The sequence below is a fragment of the Staurois parvus genome, unplaced genomic scaffold, assembly GCF_062004578.1.
Source record: "Staurois parvus isolate SC_StPar_1 unplaced genomic scaffold, SC_StPar_1.0 ptg000177l, whole genome shotgun sequence".
Taxonomy (NCBI): domain Eukaryota; kingdom Metazoa; phylum Chordata; class Amphibia; order Anura; family Ranidae; genus Staurois; species Staurois parvus.
The window spans coordinates 8,184,658-8,207,462 of NW_028317973.1; the positions used below are offsets into that span (position 1 = coordinate 8,184,658).

The 22,805-nt window shown below is 44.7% G+C and overlaps 1 protein-coding gene across 3 annotated transcripts in view; it reads left to right on the top strand.

Annotated features, from left to right (window-relative positions):
- Positions 1 to 13,813: 13,813 nt before the first annotated feature.
- Positions 13,814 to 22,805, top strand: part of LOC149462317 (RING finger protein 44-like) — a 95,774-nt gene continuing 86,782 nt past the window's right edge. Inside the window, exon 1 of one of the 3 annotated variants that reach the window (XM_089677118.1) lies at positions 13,814 to 14,099. The gene's annotated coding sequence lies outside the window, so the exon portion shown is untranslated. The remainder of the gene's footprint in view (positions 14,100 to 22,805) is intronic. The other 2 variants (XM_089677120.1, XM_089677117.1) reach the window with 2 other exon arrangements.

The following is a 22,805-nucleotide window of genomic DNA, read 5'->3' on the forward strand; positions in this document are numbered from 1 at the left end:
ATTGGCCCTGTGCTGGTCACATGCATTCTCCCAAGAGAGGAAAAAAAAAAAAAACCTCTCTAGCAATATACACCAAACAGCATGTGCAGAGTGTCTCCACAAGATATGTCTTATTGGGAGATAAGAGTGGGACACTGGAAGAAGGGGAGGATCAGAGAAGTCAGGATCAAACAGCATTTTTATACAATGCAGAGGATTAACCCCTTAAGTTCTACAGTGAGTATAACAAGCATGCTTTACTGCATATACAGACTGATTTTACTGTTGTGGGTTTAGTAACACTTTAATAACAAAAAAACGTTTACCTTTACAACCACTTTAAGGTTCTCCAGCTTGGCTCTAGTGCCAGGTCATCGTATTTTGTTGAAAAAGACTTGGTCAGGTAAAATGCATATCTATTACAGTAAGTGTATATGCCATTTTATATGTATCCTATTAGGCCTGTTTCACACAGGCTTAAGCTTGTATAAGAGCAGTGTGAACAGCAAGCTTTAACAAAGCATTTTCAGAGCTTTCAGCAAGCTTTGTTGAAGCTTAAAGGTCTTGTTTAGACTAGTGGTTGAAGGGTGGCAAAAATGTTTGGTTGAGCCACGTTTTTGCCGCCAGTCAACCACCGCCCCCCCCCCCCCCCCTCCCATAAACTGCAATCGGAAGTAGAGAGGATGTGAAGTGCAGCATCACGGCCATGGCAGTGTTGACATGGATTGTTGGTTGGCAAGGCTGCCGAATGCTACACATGCAAGACACAGTTGTGGCATGATTGTCGGCAGAAATAGGGTTGTGGTGGTGAGGAGGCATCGCATCGGTTCCTCACCGCATTTCAGTAGCCTCTGGAGCGCAATCCTAATGCGGACTTCAGAGGCAAGGAAGATTAAATGCACATCTAAATATACCCTTAAAGTACCATTCAACTCCAGTTTGTAAATGCTAAACACAGATCCAAATAGGAGTGTTGATTGCCGCTTTAAGAAAACTTCTAGCAGACTTCAGAAGGCTTTCAACAAGCTTCATGAAGTGCTGAAGCCTGCCAGCAGCTTGTTTAAAGTGGCAATCAACACTCCCATTGAGATCTGTGTTTAACATTTACACACTGGAGTTAAATGGTACTTTAAAAGCTTCAACAAAGCTTGCTGAAAGCTCTGCAAATGCTTTGTCAAAGCTTGCTGTTCACACTGCTCTTATATAAGCCTCCCATCCAAGTCTATGGTAACGCTCCCCAAACAGGCTGGCAGGCATTTGTGGCGCGGTAATAACAGTTTATTATAGGAGTTCGTGGTGCGATTTTAACATGCCTCAAACACGGCAAAAACACACGCAGGGCGTTTGGGGAGCATTTTTAACATGCGATAAATGCAAGTCAAATGCACCTATTGATGCTCATTAAATCTGTATATGCGTTTGTTAAGAGTTAGTATTTTGAGTCAAGTGTGAATGAGCTCTAAAAGCTTCAACAAAGCTTGGTAAAAGCTCTGCAAATGTTTTGTCAAAGCTTTCTGTTCATACTGTTCTTATACAAGCTGAAGCCCATGTGAAACAAGCCTGATTTGATATCTTTATTAATTTACTTTTGTTATACTGTATTATTCATTAGGTTTATCAGAAGCTACACTGCAGGCAGCTAAGACGTGTTTGTACTAAAGCTGTGTAATACCTCCAATTTTCCACTAGATGGCAGTGCAGTCATTGCAATCCAGCTTGTCTGCTCAGGCTCTTGGTAGTGTTTCTATAAATAGATGGATGGTTGGAACAGTACATATCAGTTGTCCCTGACAGTATAGTATTAAGCAGCGTTGTGGACCTAATAGCACTGACAGCTGTCTGGGATTCATTAACTGCAGTTCACCCCCTCCAAAACCAGTGTCTTAAAGGGGAACTGTGTTTTATTTTTTTAATTTATGAATGTTATCAATGTGTTTTTTTAAACCTTGTTTCTATGTGTGTTTTTATAAACCTTGTTTCTATGTGTGCTTTTTGTGTTTTTATAAGCCTTGTTTCCATGTGTGTGTTTTTTGTGGACAGTCAGTTATAACTGCAGCTGCCATCAGCCTGTCATTGCATTGTATGAGCTGAGCAGCCACTGGAATTTGCAGGGTGTGCTAATCGCCTGTGTGAATGTAACCTGAAGCTGGGTATACATGTGCAAAGTTAGAACATAAATCCCCGCATCAACACAAACAACCTCCACATCACTCCGTGTTCACTATTGCATTCTGTAACCACCAACCCCCCTATCAGAATACACAGATCAACTCTGCAGCTATTGGCTGAGAGCTTTGACTGAATGCTGGTTTTTCCAATATGACAATTTGACAGAAGCCAGTCCTTGGAATGGCTTCTGTTGAACAGACATCAGTACACATGGACTGAAAGTGGACTGGTTCCTCCTGAACCAGAGTCTGTCAGTCTGTGTATACCCTGCTTAAGACAGAACCAAAAACATAGCGTTTCGAGTTCAGTACAGGTAGAATCCAATCAAGCTAAACTTAGAGCAACGCAATTCTGTTTGGGGACGAAGAATTCCAAGTGTCACTAAAGCTAGAGATAAGGGTTAATCCTCCAAAGAAGAATTTCCCTTCACTTTTGAGAGTTTTCCTCTCTATAATAGGCCACAGGTTTGATACAGAAGTAAGCAGTTGGGTTTACTTTGTAAAAGTAGTCATGACATCATCACTATGTTGCACATAAACTAAACCTAGTAGACCCCTATCCTGTCATAGGCTATTAAGTCCCGGGGTCCCACGGATCTGAGATGAAATCCCGGAGCCCACGGCCGGGCTCCACTCAGTGGGATATTTTCAATGAATGCAATGTGTACTCTCAAACGCCTCACCCAGTGAGGACTCCTGCTTGCCTGCGCTCTCTGCTTCTCCCCCTACACGTCAATCCTCTTCTCAGTGATTGGTTGCTAGGACCGCCGATGTCCTAGCAATCGATCATGAGCTTTGCAGGTGCCCAAGTTAGGAGCAAATTACTAAGTCAATTCAATGGACAGCACACAGGGCTTTTGCTGACATACTCCTGTGGGGTGCCCTGGGTCACGAGAGCAGCCATAACCAGCAACTATCCCCAAAAGCTGCATGTAATCGCTACACTCAGAATGCTTAGGAAAGCATCCCCTAGGCTTGTCCTGGCATCTGAATTCTGTGCTGTGAGGGGATCTTGGGGGGGACAGGGAATAAGAGGATTTGTGCTGGGGGATATCTGTAGGAGCATTTGCACTAAGGGGGGCAGAGGGACATTTGTACTTAGTGAAAAGGGCATTAAGAGGGAATGTGCTAGAAGGTGGTCAGGGTAATTTATGCTGGGAGGGAATAAAAGGATTTGTGCTGGGAGATAATTAGGAGACAAAAGTATTTGTATGGGGGGGGGGGTTCTTTGTGTAGGGGGGATGTGGGGTAAAATAGGAGAATGTATGTTAGAAGGGGTGTGGGGGAAGGATTTGTGCTGGGAATGGGATGTAAAATAAAATAAGTTATGCTAGAAGGGGGGGTTTAGGAGGAGGATTTTTTTGCTGGGAGTGGGGTTTTGGAGAGGATTTGGGGTAGTAGGGGGGATTTGGGAGGGTACAAGGATTTCTGCTGGGGGTATTTGGGGGGAGGGGATTGCCGCTGGGAAGGGGGATTTGTGCCAAGAGGGTGAATTTGGGGGGGATAAGAGGATATGTAATAGGAGGGATTGAGGGGAGCATTTGTGCTATGGGGATAATTTGGGGGGAGAAGAGGATTTGTACTAAAAGGGGAAATGGGGGGATTGGGATAACCAATGAGAAGACCAATGCTGGAACGTGGGGAGGATTTGTGCAGGGAGGAGTGAGTGCAGATTTTTTTCTTTTTTTTGGGGGGGGGGGGTACGCGTGCCGCATGCTTATATAGGTCTCAAGTGTCCCTCATTCTCAAGTTCTAAAACTGGGAGGTATGCAGACTGTCTGCAGACAACTACAGGCAGGGGCGGATACTAGACCAGTCACCCTGCACATGGAGAGAAAGCAGCAGTGGCTGGTCTTTCTTGCAGGAAACTCCCAAACAGAGGCAAAGTGCTGGAATTTTTTTAAGCTGAATTGCTGTACAGATCTGTACAGATGACACAAATTCAAGTAACAAATATGCATTGCTCTTGTATTTAGACAATATTTGTTTATCCTGGAGTTCTTTCTAAGTCATTGACAAATCAAGCAAGTCAGTCAAAATTTTTTTTAAAAACTACTGGATCCCAATCCACTTCTCTCTCATGACAATCTGCTTGTCCTGATGAAAAAAAAATAAAAACGGTGCTTTTAGCAATGTCTGGGCTTTTAAAAAGAAATGGGCTTTATGGTAACTTAAACTTTTAATGTTTTTAACATTGCGCTGTTTTTTGCCTACTTACCTCCCTGCCTGTCTCCAGCACTGCCCCCGGGGACTAACAGTGAGGAGGAAGAACTTGCAGTGTGACAAGCACTGAATGGGTGCCGATCAGGAAAGGGGAGTGTTGGGCTCTTTTAATGCTCAGCAGAAGCGCATCTGCTGAGCAAGTAAACAAGGTGCCGGACTCCATGAGAAAAAAAAAACGTTATTGCTTCAGGTTACCCTTGCACACGGAAACACTTGGGTGCTCAGTACTAGCGCCTACTGAGCAGTCAAATCAAGTTCCGGCATCTGCTCCGTTAGGCCCTATTCACACCTGGGCATTTTGGGATTGCATCAGAATCGCTGCGATTCTGCTCACAAACTCAAAACACACTACAATCACAAAACACAGGTTCGGGTATCATTTTCAATGGCACCTAAAAACGCGGTGTGGCTTTGTGTGTTGTGGCACTGATGTTGGATGAGAAGGCCTGGCTCCAGTCTCCGCTCTAACTCAGGTGTTCTTTCGGGTTGAGGTCAGGACTCTGTGCAGGCCAGTCAAGTTCTTCCACCCCAAACTCGCTCTACCATGTTTTTATGGACCTTGCTTTGTGCACTGGTGCGCAGTCATGTTGGAACAGGAAGGGGCCAACCTCAAACTGTTCCCACAAAGTTGGGAGCATGAAAGTGTTCAAAATGTCTTGGTATGTTGACGCCTTAAGAGTTCCCTTCACTGGAACTAAGTGGCCAAGTCCAACCCCTGAAAAACAACCCCACACCATAATCCCCCCTCCACCAAACTTTACACTTGGCACAATGCAGTTAGGCAAGTACCGTTCTCCTGGCAACCGCCAACCCACACATGTTCATCGGATTGCCAGACAAAGAAGCATGATTCGTCACTGCAGTGAACACATCTCCACTGTTCTGGAGTCCAGTGGTGGCGTGCATTACGCCACTGCATCCAACACTTTCCATTGCACTTGGTGATGTAAGGCCTGGATGCAGCTGCTCAGCCATGGAAACCCATTCCATGAAGTTTTCTACACTCTGTTGTTGTGCTAATCTGAAGGACATATGAAGTTTGGAGGTCTTTAGCTATTGACTGTACAGCCGGTGGCAACTACTACACACTGTGCGCTTCAGCATGTGCTGACCCCGCTCTGTCATTTTCCGTGGCCTACCACTTCATGGATCAGTTGCTGTTGTTCCCAGTTGCTTCCACTTTGTTATAATCCCACTAACAGTTGAGCGTGGAATATTTAGTTGCAAGGAAATTTCACGGATTGACTTATTGCAAAGGTGGCAACCTAACACGGTACCACGTTTGAATTCACTGAACTCCTGAGAGCGACCCATTGTTTCACAAATGTTTGTAGAAGCAGTCTGCATGTCTAGGTGCTTGATTTTATACACCCGTGGCCATGAAGGGGATTTGAACACCTGAATCCAATGATTTGGAGGGGTGTCCCAACACTTTTGGCAATACAGTGTATGTGTGAACCCAGGCTAAAAAAGCTACTTGCCCACAGCAGGGCTACATGTAAAAAAAAAAAAAAAAAGCGGCTTGACAAGAGGAATACAACATTTGAAGCCCATGTCCAGGATCTGTCTGTGTGTGGTGGCTCTTGATGCACTGACTCCAGTTTCAGTCCACTCCTTGTGAAAGTCCCCAACACTTTTGAATGGCCTTTTCCTGACAATCCTCTCCAGGCTTCGGTCATCCCTGCTGCTTGAGCACCTTTTTCTTCCACACTTTTCCCTTCCACATAACTTTCTATTAATGTGCTTTGATACAGCACTTTTGGGAACATCCAACTTCTTTTGCAATTACCTTTTGAGGCTTTCCCTCCTTATGGGGGGTGTCGATGGTTTTCTGCACAACTGTCAGGTCAGCAGTCTTTCCCATGATTGAGATTCCTACTGAACCAGACTGATAGACCATTTAAAGGCTCAGGAACCCTTTCCAGGTGTTATGGCTTAATTAGCTGATTAGAGTGGGACACTTTGAGCCTAGAATATTGCACCTTTTCACAATATTCTAATTTTCTGAGATTGTGGATTTGGGGTTTTCATGAGATGTAAGCCATAATCGTCACAATAATAACAAATCACGGCTTGAACTATCTTGCTTTGCATTTAATGAGTCCACCTCATATATTAGTTTCACCTTTTAAGTTGCATTACTGAAATAAATGAACTTTTGCACGATATTCTAATTTTTCGAGTTTCACCTGTATGTGACATGCTGTCATCAGAGGTGTTGTCTTTCATGACAGCACTCTGAATGAGAACGGCTGTTCTAAAGTATTCCCCTCCGCTCTGACCATGGCTGCTACATATAAGATTACAGAGGGAGGAGCAGAGGAGCTAGGCCAGCACAGACAGTAATTACACACAGCCAGAAAATGAGAGGTCTATGACATGCAACGAAGGAGAGGGCTGTGCTGAGGAACTGACTAATCAACTTGACAGCAAGTTCAAAGGCACGTTGGAAGTGAATGTAACCTCCCTGGCGGTATTCCCGAGTGTAGCTCGGAGTAAAGTTTCAGTACCACAAGCGGTAGCCCCCGAGCTACACTCGGGCTTACCATGCGGCGCTGCTCTGGGATCCTTCGATCACTTACCTTGTCCTGCGCTCCTCCCCGGCAATGTAATCCGGCCGATGCCAGCATCTGTCTTCTGGGTTCCATCCTGCGACGTCGGGACGTACGGGGGATGGAAAGGCAGAAAATTTGAAAATGACAAAAAGTGACATTCACTAAATACACTAAAATCACGTAGTAAAACATTACTGTATCAAAGCATTTCACGTACATTTTGTCCCTAGTGCTTTGTTCTGTGCCCTGCCTGCATTTTTACTTTTCTTTCTGCCTGGAAACTGAGAAATGTCCATGGCGTCCAAAAAGCGTCCTTTTAGGTCAAAATCGGTTTTAGACCAGCTAGAGAACAGCGATAGTGAATTAGAACAACTTGCAGAATTGAGTGATAATGATTTGTGAGGAAATTCGTCATTAGACACTAAAAACGATTTTGTGACTTTGCTCAGTGATGTGCGAACTTGGCGCTATATTTCAAATTTCAGTGTTTTTGGTTTGATTATATTAGTGAATTAAAATTATTATATTATTATTTTTTATGATTATTTATTAAATTATAATGTGTGATTTCGTGTTTCAAATTGTAACATACCCGGGATGTTTACTAGACTCTTGTTCGGACAGATTTCAGTGAGCTATTCCTAAAAATTACAGGCCTACCTTAAAAAAATACATATTTCCATGCAAAAAAATGTACCGCTTTGAGTCCAGAAATATGGACATAATCAGACCGATAGGGAGGTTAAATCATCTATTAAAAGGAAAAACACTGCAAGAGTTTGGAATCATTGAGTTTTGTGTGCTTTTACCTGTAGGGGCTTTTTCAAGACATAGTTCACCTCAACCAAAAACAAACTGTGCATCTTCAAGCAAAATTGAATAATGCTATAGGTGTATCCATTTATGTACTTAATGAAGCCAGACTGAAAATCTCCTAGGACATTGCTAAGAGACACCTAGCCGCTACTGTTCACCTTCACCATCACAGGAGCAAGCTTTTTCTCTAAGGGCCCATTCACACCAGAAACTGCATCTACTGCACTTTTTTTCATGCATAATTGCAAACATTTGATGCACATTTTTATGATCGTTTACATGCAGTTGATGTGCGATTTCCAACTGCATTTGTCCTTTGAAGTTACTGCTTTCTTCTTTCGTCCTCTGGGTGTTAGGGTTTTATGTGCATGCGTTTTTGTGTATTTGCAGTGCAGAAAAATGCAGCTTGCTGTATTTTTTCTCACTGCACTGCACTGTAATGGTGTGAACTATGCTAATAGGATAACCTGGATTTTGAACTGCCTATACAGTTGGAATACAGTCAAGAAATGTATCCAATTGCATCTGGTGCGAGTGGGCCCTAATTCAAACCCATCACATGCTCTCTTTCTCCCCTGATGCAGTAGCTTTGAACTCAGCACTTGAGAGCTCACTCCTGTGATAGTGTAGCTGAAACAGCTGGGAGTCTCTTAGCAACATCCTTAGCAACGCCCAGGAATTTTCTAGTCAGGCTTCATGGGGTACATAAACGGCTTACACCTATAGCAAGGGCATTATTCAACGTTAGTTTGCCTTTATCTGCAGAAACCCCTTACCTACATGGGCAGTTTTTTTGTAAAGGTGAACTAACCTTTTAAAGTAAACCTAAGCATCCTTTTTCCCCACTGTGCTCTTCAGCCTCCATTCGCAGTAGTGCGGCTTTGAAATCGCACTACTTCAGATAGAAGTCAAAGCAAGTCACAATATCCGCAAAAATTAGTGCAGGAATCTTTTTCAAGATCGTTGCGACAAGAGTGGCAGCGATATGAACAGTTCCATTGCTGGCAATGGGGTGCAACTTGTCATGCGATTTGAAACTATCAAATCGCATGACAAGTCGCAGCGATATGAACTGGGGCTTAAGGCTAGGTTCATACCTCTGTGTGTTGCTATGTGTTTTTCCACCGCACTTTGAGTTATTGATGTGTTTTCTGAGGGGGTTTTGCAAATAGGAAAGTATTGACTTTGATGTGACTTGGATGTGATTTTGGATGGCTGCAACTTGGATGCTACTTGAGTTCCAGAAAGTGTAAAGTTGCATCTAAGTTGCACCCATCCAAAGTTGTATCAAAGTTGCACCCAACCAAAGTTGCATCAAACTCGCACCCTTCCAAAGTCTTGACTTTGATGTGACTTGGATGGGTGCAACTTGGATGTGACTTTGGATGGGTGCAGCTTGGATGCTACTTGAGTTCCAGAGAGTGTAAAGTTGCATCCAAGTTGCACCCATCCAAAGTCATATCAAAGTTGCACCCATCCAAACACGCAGCAAAGTCAATACTTTCCTATTGGCGAATAAAAGAAAAACACATAAAAACGCACTACATGCATTTCTGTCGTGTGTCCATTGAAGTCTACTAAACCAAAAATGTTGTGTTTAAAAAAGTCCCATATCCTTTCCAAAAATGCAACGGCTGAAAAACGCATAGATGTGAATGCGTCCCATAGGAAACCATGTTAAATGGACTGTCTACCGTGGATATACACTGTGTTCCAAATTATTATGCAAATTATATTTTTGTCATTTACCTAAATAATTGATGTAAATAACAGTCAGCATAATTCTCATGTTATCAACTATTAAGAGTACAATTCAAATTTTATTGAACAAACCTCCTAATGATAACAGGATTTTTGTGAAACATGAAAAACTTACAATGCACTGTTCCAAATTATTACGCACAGTAAGTTTCCAAACACTTTATAGGTTGTAAAGAACTGAAAATTGTCATTTGTTGTGTTTGCAGCATATTTACTGAAATCAAAAGCTATTTCAATCAAGCTTTTAACATCATTTTAACTTTTTAAACATTTTAACAGGTCACGTTACATTGTAACATAAGACCCCTTATTTGATAGCAGCTTCACAAGTCTTGCATCCATTGAACTTGTGAGTTTTTGGACAATTTCTGCTTGAATTTGTTTGCAAGATGTCAGAATAGCCTCCCAGAGCTGCTGTTTGGATGTAAACTGCCTCCCACCCTCATAGATCTTTTGCTTGAGGATGCTCCAAAGGTTCCCAATAGGATTGAGGTCAGGGGAGGATGGAGGCCACACCATGACTCTCTCTCCTTTTATCCCCATAACAGCCATTGATGCAGAGGTATTCTTTGCAGCATGACATGCATTGTCACGCATGAAGATTATTTTATTACGGAAAGCATAGTTCTTCCTTCTGTACCAGGGAAGAAAGTGGTCAGTCATAAACTCCACATACTTTGCAGAGGTCATCTTTACACCTTCGGGGCCCCCAAAGGGGCTGACCAGCTCTGTTCCCATGATTCCGGCCCAAAACATGACTCCACCACCGTCTTGCTGACGTCGCAGCCTTGTTGGAACAGGGTGGCCGTCCACCAACCATCCACTACTCCATCCATCTGGACCATCCAGGGTTGCACTGCACTCATCAGTGAACAGGAATGTTTGAAAATTAGTCTTCATGTATTTTTCTACCCAATGCAGCCGTTTCTGCTTGTGAGCATTGGTTATTGGTGGCCGAATAGAAGGTTTATGCACAGTTGCAAGACTCTGGAGGACTCTACACCTTGATGTCCGTGGGACTCCAGAGGCACCAGCAGCTTCAAATATCTGTTTGCTGCTATGTAATGGTATTTTAGCAGCTGCTCTCTTGATCCGATGCATGGATCTGGCATAAATCTTCCTCAATGTGCCTTTATCTGCACGAACCCATCTGTGCTCTGAATCAGCCACAAGTCTCTCAATAGTGCAATGATCACGCTTACGTTTTTGTGAAATATCTAATGTTTTCATACCTCGTCCAAGGCATTGAACTATTTCATTCTTTTCGGCAGCAGAGAGATCCTTTTTCTTCCCCATATTGCTTGAAAATGGTGCTCTGCTTAATAATGTGGAACACCCTCCTTTAGTAGTTTTTCCTTAAATTGGGCTTACCGGCCAATCTAATTATCACAGGTGTCCGAGATTGTTTTCAGTGATCAAAAGAGCCCTGACACACAATGCCATCCATGAGATAAACTGAAAAACAAAATATTTAATCTTTGTGACACTTAAATAGAATTTGCATAATAATTTGGAACACGGTGTAACGTCTACACACCCCTGTTAAAATGTCAGGTTTCTGTGATGTAAAAAAAAAAGACAAAGATAAATCACTTCAGAACTTTTTCCACCTTTAATGTGACCTATAAACTGTACAACTCAACTGAAAAACAAATTTAAATCTTTTGGGGGGTGAGTAAACATAAAAAACTAAAATAATGTGGTTGCATAAGTGTGCACACCCTCGTATAACTGGGGATGTAGCTGTGTTCAGAATTAAGCAATCACATTCAAAATCATGTTAAATAGGAGTCAGTACACACCTGCCATCATTTAAAGTGCCTCCGATTAACCCCAAACAAAGTTTAGCTGTTCTAGTAGGTCTTTCCTGACATTTTCTTAGTTGCATCCTACAGCAAAATCCATGGTCCGCAGAGAGCTTCCAAAGCATCAGAGGGATCTCATTGTTAAAAGGTATCAGTCAGAAGAAGAGAACAAACTAATTTACAAGGCATTAGATATACCATGGAACACAGTGAAGACAGTCATCATCATGTGGAGAAAATATGACGCAACAGTGACATTACCAAGAACTGAACATCCCTCCAAAATGAATGATAAGATGAGAAGAAAATTGGTCTGGGAGGCTGCCAAGAGGCCTACAGTAATATTAACTGGCTCCGACCCGCCATATAAGGAAATGACGGACAGGCAGCGGTTCTCTTGTTCTGGAAGGACATCATATGACATCCTCCCACTCTAACTGCGCGTGAGCGCCCACGGGGGCACTCTGTGAGGTGATCGGTGGTGCGCCGTAACCCTGGGACACAGCGGATCACCAATCAGCGGAAAGAGATGATGATGTTGGCTCTGTCATGTGATCAGCTGTGTCCAATAACAGCTGATCGTATGTAAATAAGGAAATGCCGGTTATCGGTATTCCTCTCCTCACGAGCTGTCACGCTGACAGCTTGTGAGGAGAGGAGAGCCAGTAATTGGAATTCCTCAAAAGGGACATGTACACTGATCATCAGTGCCCTAATGATCAGTGTAGCCCCATCAGTGCCACCTGTCAGTGCCTACCAGTGCACATCAATGCTACATATCAGTGCTCATCTGAGCTGCCTTTCAGTGCCAGTCAGTGACGCCTATCAGTGCCATATAGGAGTGCTGCCTTTCAGTGCCCATCAGTGATACCTGTCAATGCCCATCAGTGCCACCTACCAGTGCCTCCTCATCAGTGCCACCTATCAGTGCCCATCACTGCAGCCTCATTAGCGCATATCAGTGAAGGAGAAAAAACACTTATTTACAAAATTTTATAACTTTTTTTTTTCAAAATGTTCATTTGTTTTTGGTTTGTTTAGCAAAATATAAAAAAAAACCCAGGTGATTAAATACCACCAAAAGAAATCTCTGTCTAAACAAAATGATAAAAACTTCATATGAGTACAATGTTGCATGACCACGCAATTGTCAAAGTGCGACAGCGCTGAAAGCTGAAAATTGGCCTGGGCAGGAAGGGGGTAAAAGTGCCCTGTAGTAAAGTGGTTAATGGAGCCGCAGGAATATCTGGCAAGTACTGGCTGTGTGGTACATGTGACAACAATCTCCTGTATTCTTCATATGTCTGGGCTATGGGGTAGAGTGGCAAGACGAAAGCCTCTTCTTACGAAGAAATACATCCAAGTCCGGCTACATTTTGCAAAAACACATCTGAAGTCTCTCAAAAGCATGTGGGAAAATGTGTCATGGCATGATGAAACCAAGGTTGAACTTTTTGGCCATAATTCCAAAAGATATGTTTGGTGCAAAAACAACACTGCACATCACCAAAAGAACACCATACCCACAGTGAAGCATGGTGGTGGCAGCATCATGCTTTGGTGCTGTTTTTCTTCAGCTGGAATTGGGGCCTTAGTCAAGGTAGAGGGAATTATGAACAGTTCCAAATACCAGTCAATATTGGCACAAAATCTTCAGGCTTCTGCTAGAAAGCTGAACATGAAGAGGAACGTCATCTTTCAGCATGACAATGACCCAAAGCATACATCCAAATCAACAAAGGAATGGCTTCACCGGAAGAAGATTAAAGTGTTGGAATGGCCCAGCCAGAGCCCAGACCTGAAATTGATTGAAAAACTATGGGGTGATCTGAAGTGCACAGGATGACAGATTTGGAGAGTTTTTGCAAGGAAGAGTGGGCAAATATTGCCAAGTCAAGATGTGCCATGCTGACAGACTCATACCCAAAAAGACTGAGTGCTGGAATAAAATCAAAAGGTGCTTCAACAAAGTATTAATGTAAGGGTGTGCACACTTTTGCAACCATATTATTGTAGTTTATTTTTACTTCCCTCCACCTAAAAGATTGCAGTTTGTTGTTCAACTGATTTGTGCAGTTTATAGGTTACATTAAAGGTGGAAAAAGTTCTGAAATGATTCATATTTGTCTCATCACAGAAACCTGACATTGTAACGGGCATGTAGACCTTGTTATATCCACACTGTATATATACTGTAGTGTGTTTCACCAAAATGTAAACAATGTGTAAAAAGGATTAGTTGTGAGCCAGGCCTCACACGGACTTTAACAATAACAAGTGAGTCCTGACATTGGCAATGCATTGATTACAGGAGTCTGTATCTATGGCCAGCAAGGAGGACTTAGGAACTCCAGAGCTGGGTCTATGATGAAAGACTAATTCGGATTGGTCGCGTAGTCTGGCTCTGTTAAGACCTCCTATCCGTCAGCTGTGTGGATTGGTCGTACTGCTTGAGGGAGAGTTCTTTCTTTGTTCGCCCGTCCACGTGGTATCTTTATTACGGTAGCTTAGCTTTCTCTGGCTGCGCGTTTGTTAGAGGGTGTGCGGTATGTTGTGGCGGAGTGCGCGGCTGGTAGGTGATGCACGGTAGTCTCCCCCGCCCCATCTGTTCTGTACCGGGGAGGGGGGGTCCCGGTGTCTCCATCACCCGGCTCTCGGTGATCGCCGCCTACAGGAGTCTATGAGCGGCCCGAGGTAAGCGGATGGTGGGGCCTGCGGACTGCTCCACTGCACAGGAGGGAAGGGGGAGGCGGAGGACGAGCGGCTGAAAAGGAGAAGAGCCAGGTAAGAAGGTGTGTGTATGAGGGCACAGGGAGGGAGGTCTCCCTCAGGGGGTGAGGACAGAAGCAACCAGCCGGGCCTGGACTCACCTCCCGCTTCACGCTGTACACTGAGCGGCCGCTCCAGGCCTTGGCTTCTCTTCACCTTCCCCGCATCTCCCCTCAGCACAACTGGCACGGCCTGCCTGCACTCCCCGAACCCACCTCAACACACTGCATGTCTGTCCAATGGGCACTACACCAGGACTACTGTACACCTTCTCTGCCAGAATACTGCGCACGGCCTACCTGCACTCCCTGAACCCTACCTTGTCACTCGGCTCACTGCAACAGGCACAACTGCCCTTGGCCTGTATTTACATGCAGCTCTCTGCACACTGCTTGTAGGAGGCCGAGCACCCCACACCTTCTCTCCCAAAACACTGTGCACACTGGCCAGGGCAGGCAGAGCTCCCCCAGGGCATGTACTTGCCTTACCTGCTGCTGTGCACACTGGCCAGGACAGGCAGAGCTCCCCCGGGGCATGTACTTGCCTTACCTGCTGCTGTGCACACAGGCCAGGACAGGCAGAGCTCCCCCGGGGCATGTACTTGCCTAGCCTGCTGCTGTGCACGCTGGCCAGGACAGGCAGAGCTCCCCCGGGGCAATGTACTTGCCTTGCCTGCTGCTGTGCACGCTGGCCAGGACAGGCAGAGCTCCCCCGGGGCAATGTACTTGCCTGCTGCTGTGCACGCTGGCCAGGACAGGCAGAGCTCCCCCGGGGCAATGTACTTGCCTGCTGCTGTGCACGCTGGCCAGGACAGGCAGAGCTCCCCCGGGGCAATGTACTTGCCTTGCCTGCTGCTGTGCACGCTGGCCACGACAGGCAGAGCTCCCCCAGGGCAATGTACTTGCCTGCTGCTGTGCACACTGGCCAGGACAGGCAGAGCTCCCCCAGGGCAATGTACTTGCCTGCTGCTGTGCACACTGGCCAGGACAGGTAGAGCTCCCCCAGGGCAATGTACTTGCCTTGCCTGCTGCTGTGCACACTGGCCAGGACAGGCAGAGCTCCCCCAGGGCAATGTACTTGCCTTGCCTGCTGCTGTGCACACTGGCCAGGACAGGCAGAGCTCCCCCAGGGCAATGTACTTGCCTGCTGCTGTGCACACTGGCCAGGACAGGCAGAGCTCCCCCAGGGCATGTACTTGCCTTGCCTGCTGCTGTGCACACTGGCTACAACTGGTAGAGTTTGATCACTGTGCACGTTAGTCACAACAGGCAGAGTTCCCTGAGGCCTGGATCCACCTTCCCAACCTGGTCACTGTCCACAACAGGCAACGCTCCCTGGGGCCTGGATTTACTTTTCATGTCTGATCACTGTGCACACTGACCGCAACAGGTAGCACTCCCTGGGGCCTGTATTCATCTTCCTTACCAGAACACTGTGCATACTGGCCACAACAGGCAGAGCTCCCCAAGGCACGTACTCTCCTTACCTACTGCTGTGCACACTAACTGCAACAGGCTGAGCTCCCCCGGAAGCTTGTGCTCATGTTACCTACTGCTGTGCACACTTACCACAACTGGCAGAGTTTCCCAGGGTCTGTACTGAGCTTCTCTACATGAACACTGCACACACTGTTCACAACAGGCCTCTGTTAACGTTTGGTGTCTCACTGTGCACATTAATCACAACAGGCAGAGTTCCCTGAGGCCTGTGTCCACCTTCCTATCCTGGTCGCTGTGCACACTGCCTGCAACAGGCAGCGCTCCCTGGGGCCTGTATTCATCTTCCTTACAGAACACTGTGCATACTGGCCACAACAGGCAGAGCTCCCCCATGGCCTGTACTCTCCCTACCTACCACTGTGCACATGGCCACAACAGGCAGAGCACCCCAGGGCCTATGTTCATCTTCCTTACTGAAACACTATGCACACTGGCCACAACAGCCAGAGCTTTGCAGGGCCTGCGTTGACCTTCTCTACCTGGTCACTGTGCATGCTAGCCACAACAGGCTGAGTTGCACAGGACCTGTGTTTACTTTTCATGTCTGATCACTGTGCACACTGTCCACAAAAGGTAGATTTCCACCAGGTGTATGTTTACTTTCAACACTTTCCATGTCTGGTCACCATGCACACAGAGCACCTCAGGCCTGTTCTCACCTTCCCTGTGTGATCACTGTGCACACTGTCCACAACTTGCAGAGCTCCCCAGAGCCAGTGATCGCCTTCCTGATACTGTCTGTAACCTCTAGGATCATGATCTGGAAATATCCTGAACACAAGACCAGACATGTCTGTGTTCAATTGTATCCCATAGCAACCAATCAGTACTGATCTGACTTTTCTTTGGTTGCTCTGGGTTACTGCATGGAATAATTGGTACACTTTATGTGGTTAATCAGATTGCAGGCACCTTATGTCTGGGGTCACATGTGTGATGACATCTTTGTACTACTTGTATACCCAAATAGGGAAATCTGCCAATGCTAATGTTTCATTAAAGTAAATCAAAGTACTTATTTATTGTACCGCCTTTTGCTTTCTTTATACACATAGGGATCCTGCCTGTTAAATTCTCATCCTTTCTCAGGGTGACAACACTGGTATTTATTCACTGCAGAGCATTTAGTGTTGTCACCTGCTCGCTAAGGAGAAGGGTTGTCAGCATTGTGGCTGCTGACAAACCCCCTTCATCACCAAGTAGCATTGTACATTGTATATAGTAGGAAACCCTTCATCTAGAGCAGGGGTCTCCAAACTTTCTAAACAAAGAGCCAGTTTAATGTCCTTCAGCCTTTAGGAGCCTGGACATTGGTGTCAGTGGGAGGAATAGTGCCCCATCGTTGGCGTCAGTGGGAGCAATCGTGCCCCATCGTTGGCGTCAGTGGGAGCAATCGTGCCCCATCGTTGGCGTCAGTGGGAGCAATAGTGCCCCATCATTGACGTTAGTGGGAGCAATAGTGTGTTATATCAGTAAGAGGAAAGTTGGCCCAAGGGCCAGATCCAGGCAAGCAAGCAAAGGGCCACAGTTTGGAGACCACTAATCTAGAGGGTGTGATACAGGCCACACTTGGATCCTAGCTTGGCTAGAAAGAAGACCTTGGTGTGATCACAGGAACAAAGCAGAGGGTGTCTTCAGTCTTGGGACAAGGTAAGTAAAAAATGTTTAGAAAGGTGTTAAAGGTATAGTCCATCTTTTGCAAAAATGTAATAAATGCACCCAAATGGATAAAGAAACTTGCATGCATTAGATTTGTGCATAGACGTCTGAAGAGCATTGCAGCAATGGCCTGTGAATCCTGTTGCAATGCACATGCTCCTGCACTGTCACATTCCAGCCCCAGGGCTGTACCAGAGGTGTTAGGCTAGGTTTGCAACATATGCGGGTCCTGCATGCAGCACCATGTATTTTCATACACTTGAAAATGCATCAGGTTTTCCAATGTGTGTGATGCCATTAAGAATTAATGGTACCCCCGCATGTCTAAAAAAGAGTAGCACGTTTTGCCAGCAGTTTGGGGAACATATACAATTTAGATGCTTTCCTGGACCCGTTACATGGAGCTGAAGGATGTAAACAATGGACTTGTGCTCCAGATGTGAGCTGTGTTGTAGTAGACTTGTAGAGGGGAGTTTAATGGAGCAGTTTTGCGTGGCAACAATTCAGCTTCCAGCTTTCATTTTCAAAACTTAACTGAACAAGCTGAAAATAGAAGTTGATTGTTTACCATGCACAGCTGCTCTCTGTTGATAAATTCCCTGACAGGCTGGTTGTACTGAAGTCAATCGATGGATCAACTTCAGTACAACCGGCCAGCCCATATGTGAATTGAATCTCAGCCAGTCCCTGCTGAATCCGTCTGAGATTCGATCGATCTATGGCCTGCTTAAATGTAAGAAATCACTGGAATGCTGCAGGGAAAGGCACAGGTCAGGTAAGTGGGGAGTAGTGTGTGGTGGTGGGGGAGTTGGGGAATATGACCATGTTTCGTGTTACACCCTAAATATGGGTGAAACATGTTTCCAAAGCTGGACTGAGCCTTTAACTGCTTGTTGACAATATTCTCATTCGCATCACAATAATTTTAATGCACAATAAGTAAGATGACCTCTAATAACTGTTAGGTTGATAGATGGTGACTCTGCCACTGGAAGTTTTCTGGAGTTGCCAGTAACAGGGTCGCTAGAGCCCGGCATATATATCTTTCTGTTCAGCCCACAGATCCCACAAACCGATCTATCCCTGCTACACAGTGCAGATGGATGAATTTTCTGCTGCAGCTATTTTATTTTGACAGCTGACCTGCTAGCTGTCACAGCACCTGAACAGTGCTTATTTCTGATAGGATTCAACCACTGTTCAGCTGACACTTTTCAGCCCAGTGCCTTTCATTGAGGGATGTCACCTGGGAGGCAGCCAACAGGGTCACCCACTGAACAAATTTAGGCTGGATCGTTGGGAACCGGCTGCAGTTTACTCCATGTATGGCCATCTTAAGCGATCACTGCATCTGGCTACAGAGGGAGAGATCCTTCACAGACAGGCAGCCTCTAGCAATCCTTCCACTGGTGATTTTTCTCAAACAGCAGAATTGCCCGTCTGACATCAGCCCTACTTCTCTCAGTAGGAAGGAGATTTAATGGCCCGTGTAGCCCTAGGCTTAGACATTGTGAGCAATTGCCGATCCCTAAACCTACCTAACAGACTGAAGTGACAGGGCAAACTTTATAAATTGCTATTGCTAATTTACCCTCGTCGTCTTTAGGGCCTTAGAAATGCTGCTACATTTGCCCTTGTTGAAAATGTGTGCTCGGTACAGTTTAGGGCTCAGCTGTTGCTAAGGATGTGTTCCCCGTGCAGTTCAGGCCCCTGGAGATGCTTACAAGTATCTGTCAATTGAGAGAGGAGTGACAGCACATATATGCTCAGCTCTAGCATATGAAGAGCAGCAGGTAGGTGTGCAGTAGACTGGGAGTAGGAAATCTCTGGAGACTAGAAGCAGCTTGCTGTGGCCGTTTGTGCTGATGTCACTAAAAACATGTCTTCTGTCTGATAATGTTACTCAGTTGTACGAGATGGAGAGGTAAGCAGGAGGCAGGACACTTCTGGGTTTCTGATCTGCATTACTTGTTCATTATTCATTATCATTGTTGGCAGGCACGTCTCACAACAGGCAAGAGATTAATGTTGTTTAGGTAAAAAAAAGTATACTGATGACTTTTTCTTTTTATGGCCTTGTGGCTGTTCTACATTTATGACTTTGCATGTGGCATCATCAGCTCATTTGTGGCATGTCATTTCAGTTTAGTATTTTACACCAGCATTTGCTCCTAAAATATACTTGTCTGGCAGTACAGTAGTTTTGTTCACCACTCTGGGTATGTGTAGGACAGTTGGGCATAATTCACATTGAGTTCTAGTGTGGTATATTTTATAAAATGGTGCTGCATTGAAAACACACCAAACTATACATAAAGGCTCAGAAGTGTGCACCTGTCCTTAGATGACTTAAGTCCTATAATAGTATTATGTTATCACCTGTATACCTTGTTTTCAGTGATAAGAATGCTTGTCGTTTGAATGAGCAACCTTTGTACAAACAATATCTATTGTAATATTTGTTCTCTTTGTTATTCATGCATAGTATTTCATGTTTCTGTTTTTATTTTCAGATATTGCATATTTCTCACCAAACTGTATTGTCAAATGTATTTCAAAGTTTAGTGTACTTTATTCTTGCAGTTTCTGATCATCTAAAATTCAGATAGCAATATCTGCCATGAACATTGTCTTCATATGTGAAATTGTAGTGTTTACTATGTTCATACTTAAGGTGCCTTGTATATTTAGCAGGGACCGGACAAATTTCGAGCCATGAATGGGCAGGCTTGTTGTACAGAAGGTGATCTACTGATTGACTTCTGTACAGCCAGCCTGCCGGATTTCCCTTGCTTGATCAGTGCTGCAGGCTATATCTGTCAGTGCTGATCAGTGTATTCTGACGGTGGGGAATTCTCCCCGCTGGTTGGAAAAGAAAAAAAAAAACACTAATGTATGGGCTGCTTTAGTCAGGAGCACATTTTTCTATTTGACAGTCTTGGAAAGGGCTTTAAGCTTATCTCTGGGGAAAACAACCACTTCAGGACTGGCAAGTTACACATCCGTCATTACCAGGCCATTTTATTTAGTTTTCAGCACTGATACTTTGAGAATTACTTGCTCATAATAAATCCATTTCTTCATTTGAGACTGATAGAGCTTTAATTTAGTGGTACTGTATGTAGTGACCACTGGGTTTTTTTTGTTTTTTACCATAGAAAGGAAAAATAAGGTAAAACAGTGATCTTATTATTTGGAACTGAAGAAACATGCTGGCATTGAGGTGGTAATGTTAATGTTTGCTTAGGGCTCCTTCACACCAGCAGGTTTTTGTTGTTGTTGTTTTATCAAACTTTATTGAAGTGTCACAAGGTGAGTATCAGCCACCCTGCAGTGATGCATGCTGCGCTGGGAAACAATACTGCACACGGTACTTTTTTTTTTTCAGCACATGCTACTGCAATTCAGTGGTATGAACCGGCCACACCGGAGCCAAGGCTTTTTGCCTGGTCTTTTTGGACTGCGATTGATTAGCTGCCCAAAGCAATCCCACTGCATCTGGAGTAAATAGACCCTTAAAGTCACCCACTAAAACCAAGTGAAAATCTTCTGTTATTAGTGGATGAAATGAGTAGGATGAAGTTGTATTGTGTGCAGTGGCTAGATGTTGTGCATTAACCCAAAGCAATTAAATGCACCCCTCAAAACAATCCCACAATTATTGGTCAATAGCATTTTAACCCCCCAATCATTGGTGCTCAGTTCCTCCCCCCCCCCCCCCCCATTCTGATTCAGGTAATGGGGTGGTTTGGGGATGATATATGGAAACTAGATTCATATATTGCCTTAACCTCCCTGGCGGTATTCCCGAGTGTAGCTCGGGGTAACATTTCAGTACCAAGAGCGGTAACCCCGAGCTACACTCGGGCTTACCATGCGGCGCTGCTCCGGCGTGTGTTCTTCACTTACCTTACCCTGCGCTCCCACGATGTGTCCCCTGCAGTGTCCCCGGCCATCTTCTCCGGCCGATGCCGGCATCTGGCTTCTGTGTCCTGTCCCTGTGACGTCGGGACGTACGGCGGCGGGAAATTTAAAAATTTTAAAAAATGTCTTTTTTTTTTTTCATTTTACACAGTAAAACATTGCTGTTTCAACCTATTTCACATACATATTGTCCCTAGTGCTTTGTCCTGCGCCCTGCCTGCATTTTGTCTGTTCTTTCTGCCTGGAAACTGAGAAATGTCCATGGCGTCCAAAAAGTGTCCCTTTAGGTCAAAAGCGATTTTAGATCAGCTAGAGAACAGCGATAGTAAATCAGAACCACTTGCAGAATTGAGTGATAATGATTCGTGGGGGAAATTCGTCATCAGAAACTGAAAACGATTTTGCGACTGAGCTCAGCAATGTGCGAACTTGGCGCTATATTTCACATTTCAGTGTTTTTGGTTTGATTATATTATTGAATTACATTTTTTATTATTTTTATATTATTTTTATGATTATTTATTAAATTATAATTTATGATTTTGTGTTTCAAATTTTATCATATCCGGGATGTTTACTAGACTCTTGTTCGGACAGATTTCAGTGAGTTTTTCCTAAAAATTACAGCCTACAATAAAAAAAATACATATTTCCATGCAAAAAAATGGTACCGCTTTCAGCACCAAAAATCTGAAATAATTATACCGCCAGGGAGGTTAATATGGCTGTAACAAGAAGCATGGTCTAAAACTTGGCCTTTAAAGTGATACTAAAACTTTGTTGTTTGGTGTTTTTTTTTTTTTTAAATAACAAACATCATACTTGCCAGCTCTGTGCAGAAATTCTGCTCAGAGCAGCCCCGATCCTCTTTTTGGGTCCCCTGCTAGTGCTCCTGGCTCCTCCCTCTTGAGCAGTGCCCCCAGGGAAAGCTGCTTGCCCTGGGGGCACCATTACATGCTTGCTCACGAGCCGCTGCTCTATGCACCCCTAAGACACGTAGAGCCGTGGGTTGGTCCCAGCCCTTACTGTCTCCTCATTGGCTCACTGGCTGTGATTGACAGCAGTGGAAGTCAGTGGGCTCCCATTGCTGTCTCAGCCAATGAGGAGGGAGGGTCTCCATACAGAGGAGGCTATTGTGAACATCGCTGGATTGGAGGGGGCTCAGGTAAGGATTGGTTGATCCATGGAAGGTTAAAAAAAAACCTTGAGTTTTTAGAACCACTTTATTCAGTATATCCACAATTGAATTTTGGTTTAAAAAAATAGTGGATGCAGTTATATATATGATGATACTGAGCTTTCCACAGGTCCTCAAGCCCTGGTTCATACCGGATCCCACTTTGACATCATGCGACTTCAAGTGAAGTTACACAATTTCAAAGTCATGTGTCAGAGTGACTTCAGTTGCAACTTGGAAGACATCTGTGCGACTTCATGCACAGGTCACACCTGAAATCACAAAAAGTAGTGCAGGAGCTACTTTCAGAATTGGAGCACATTCTTCCATTGCGAACAGTAGGGTGCGACTTGTCATGTGATTTGACAGTTTCAAATTGCATAACAAGTCACACCAGTGTGAACCAGGGTTTAACAGGGATTTTCCAATCTGGTTCACCTGTCAGTTTTTCAGGTGCAGGTCTATGGGCA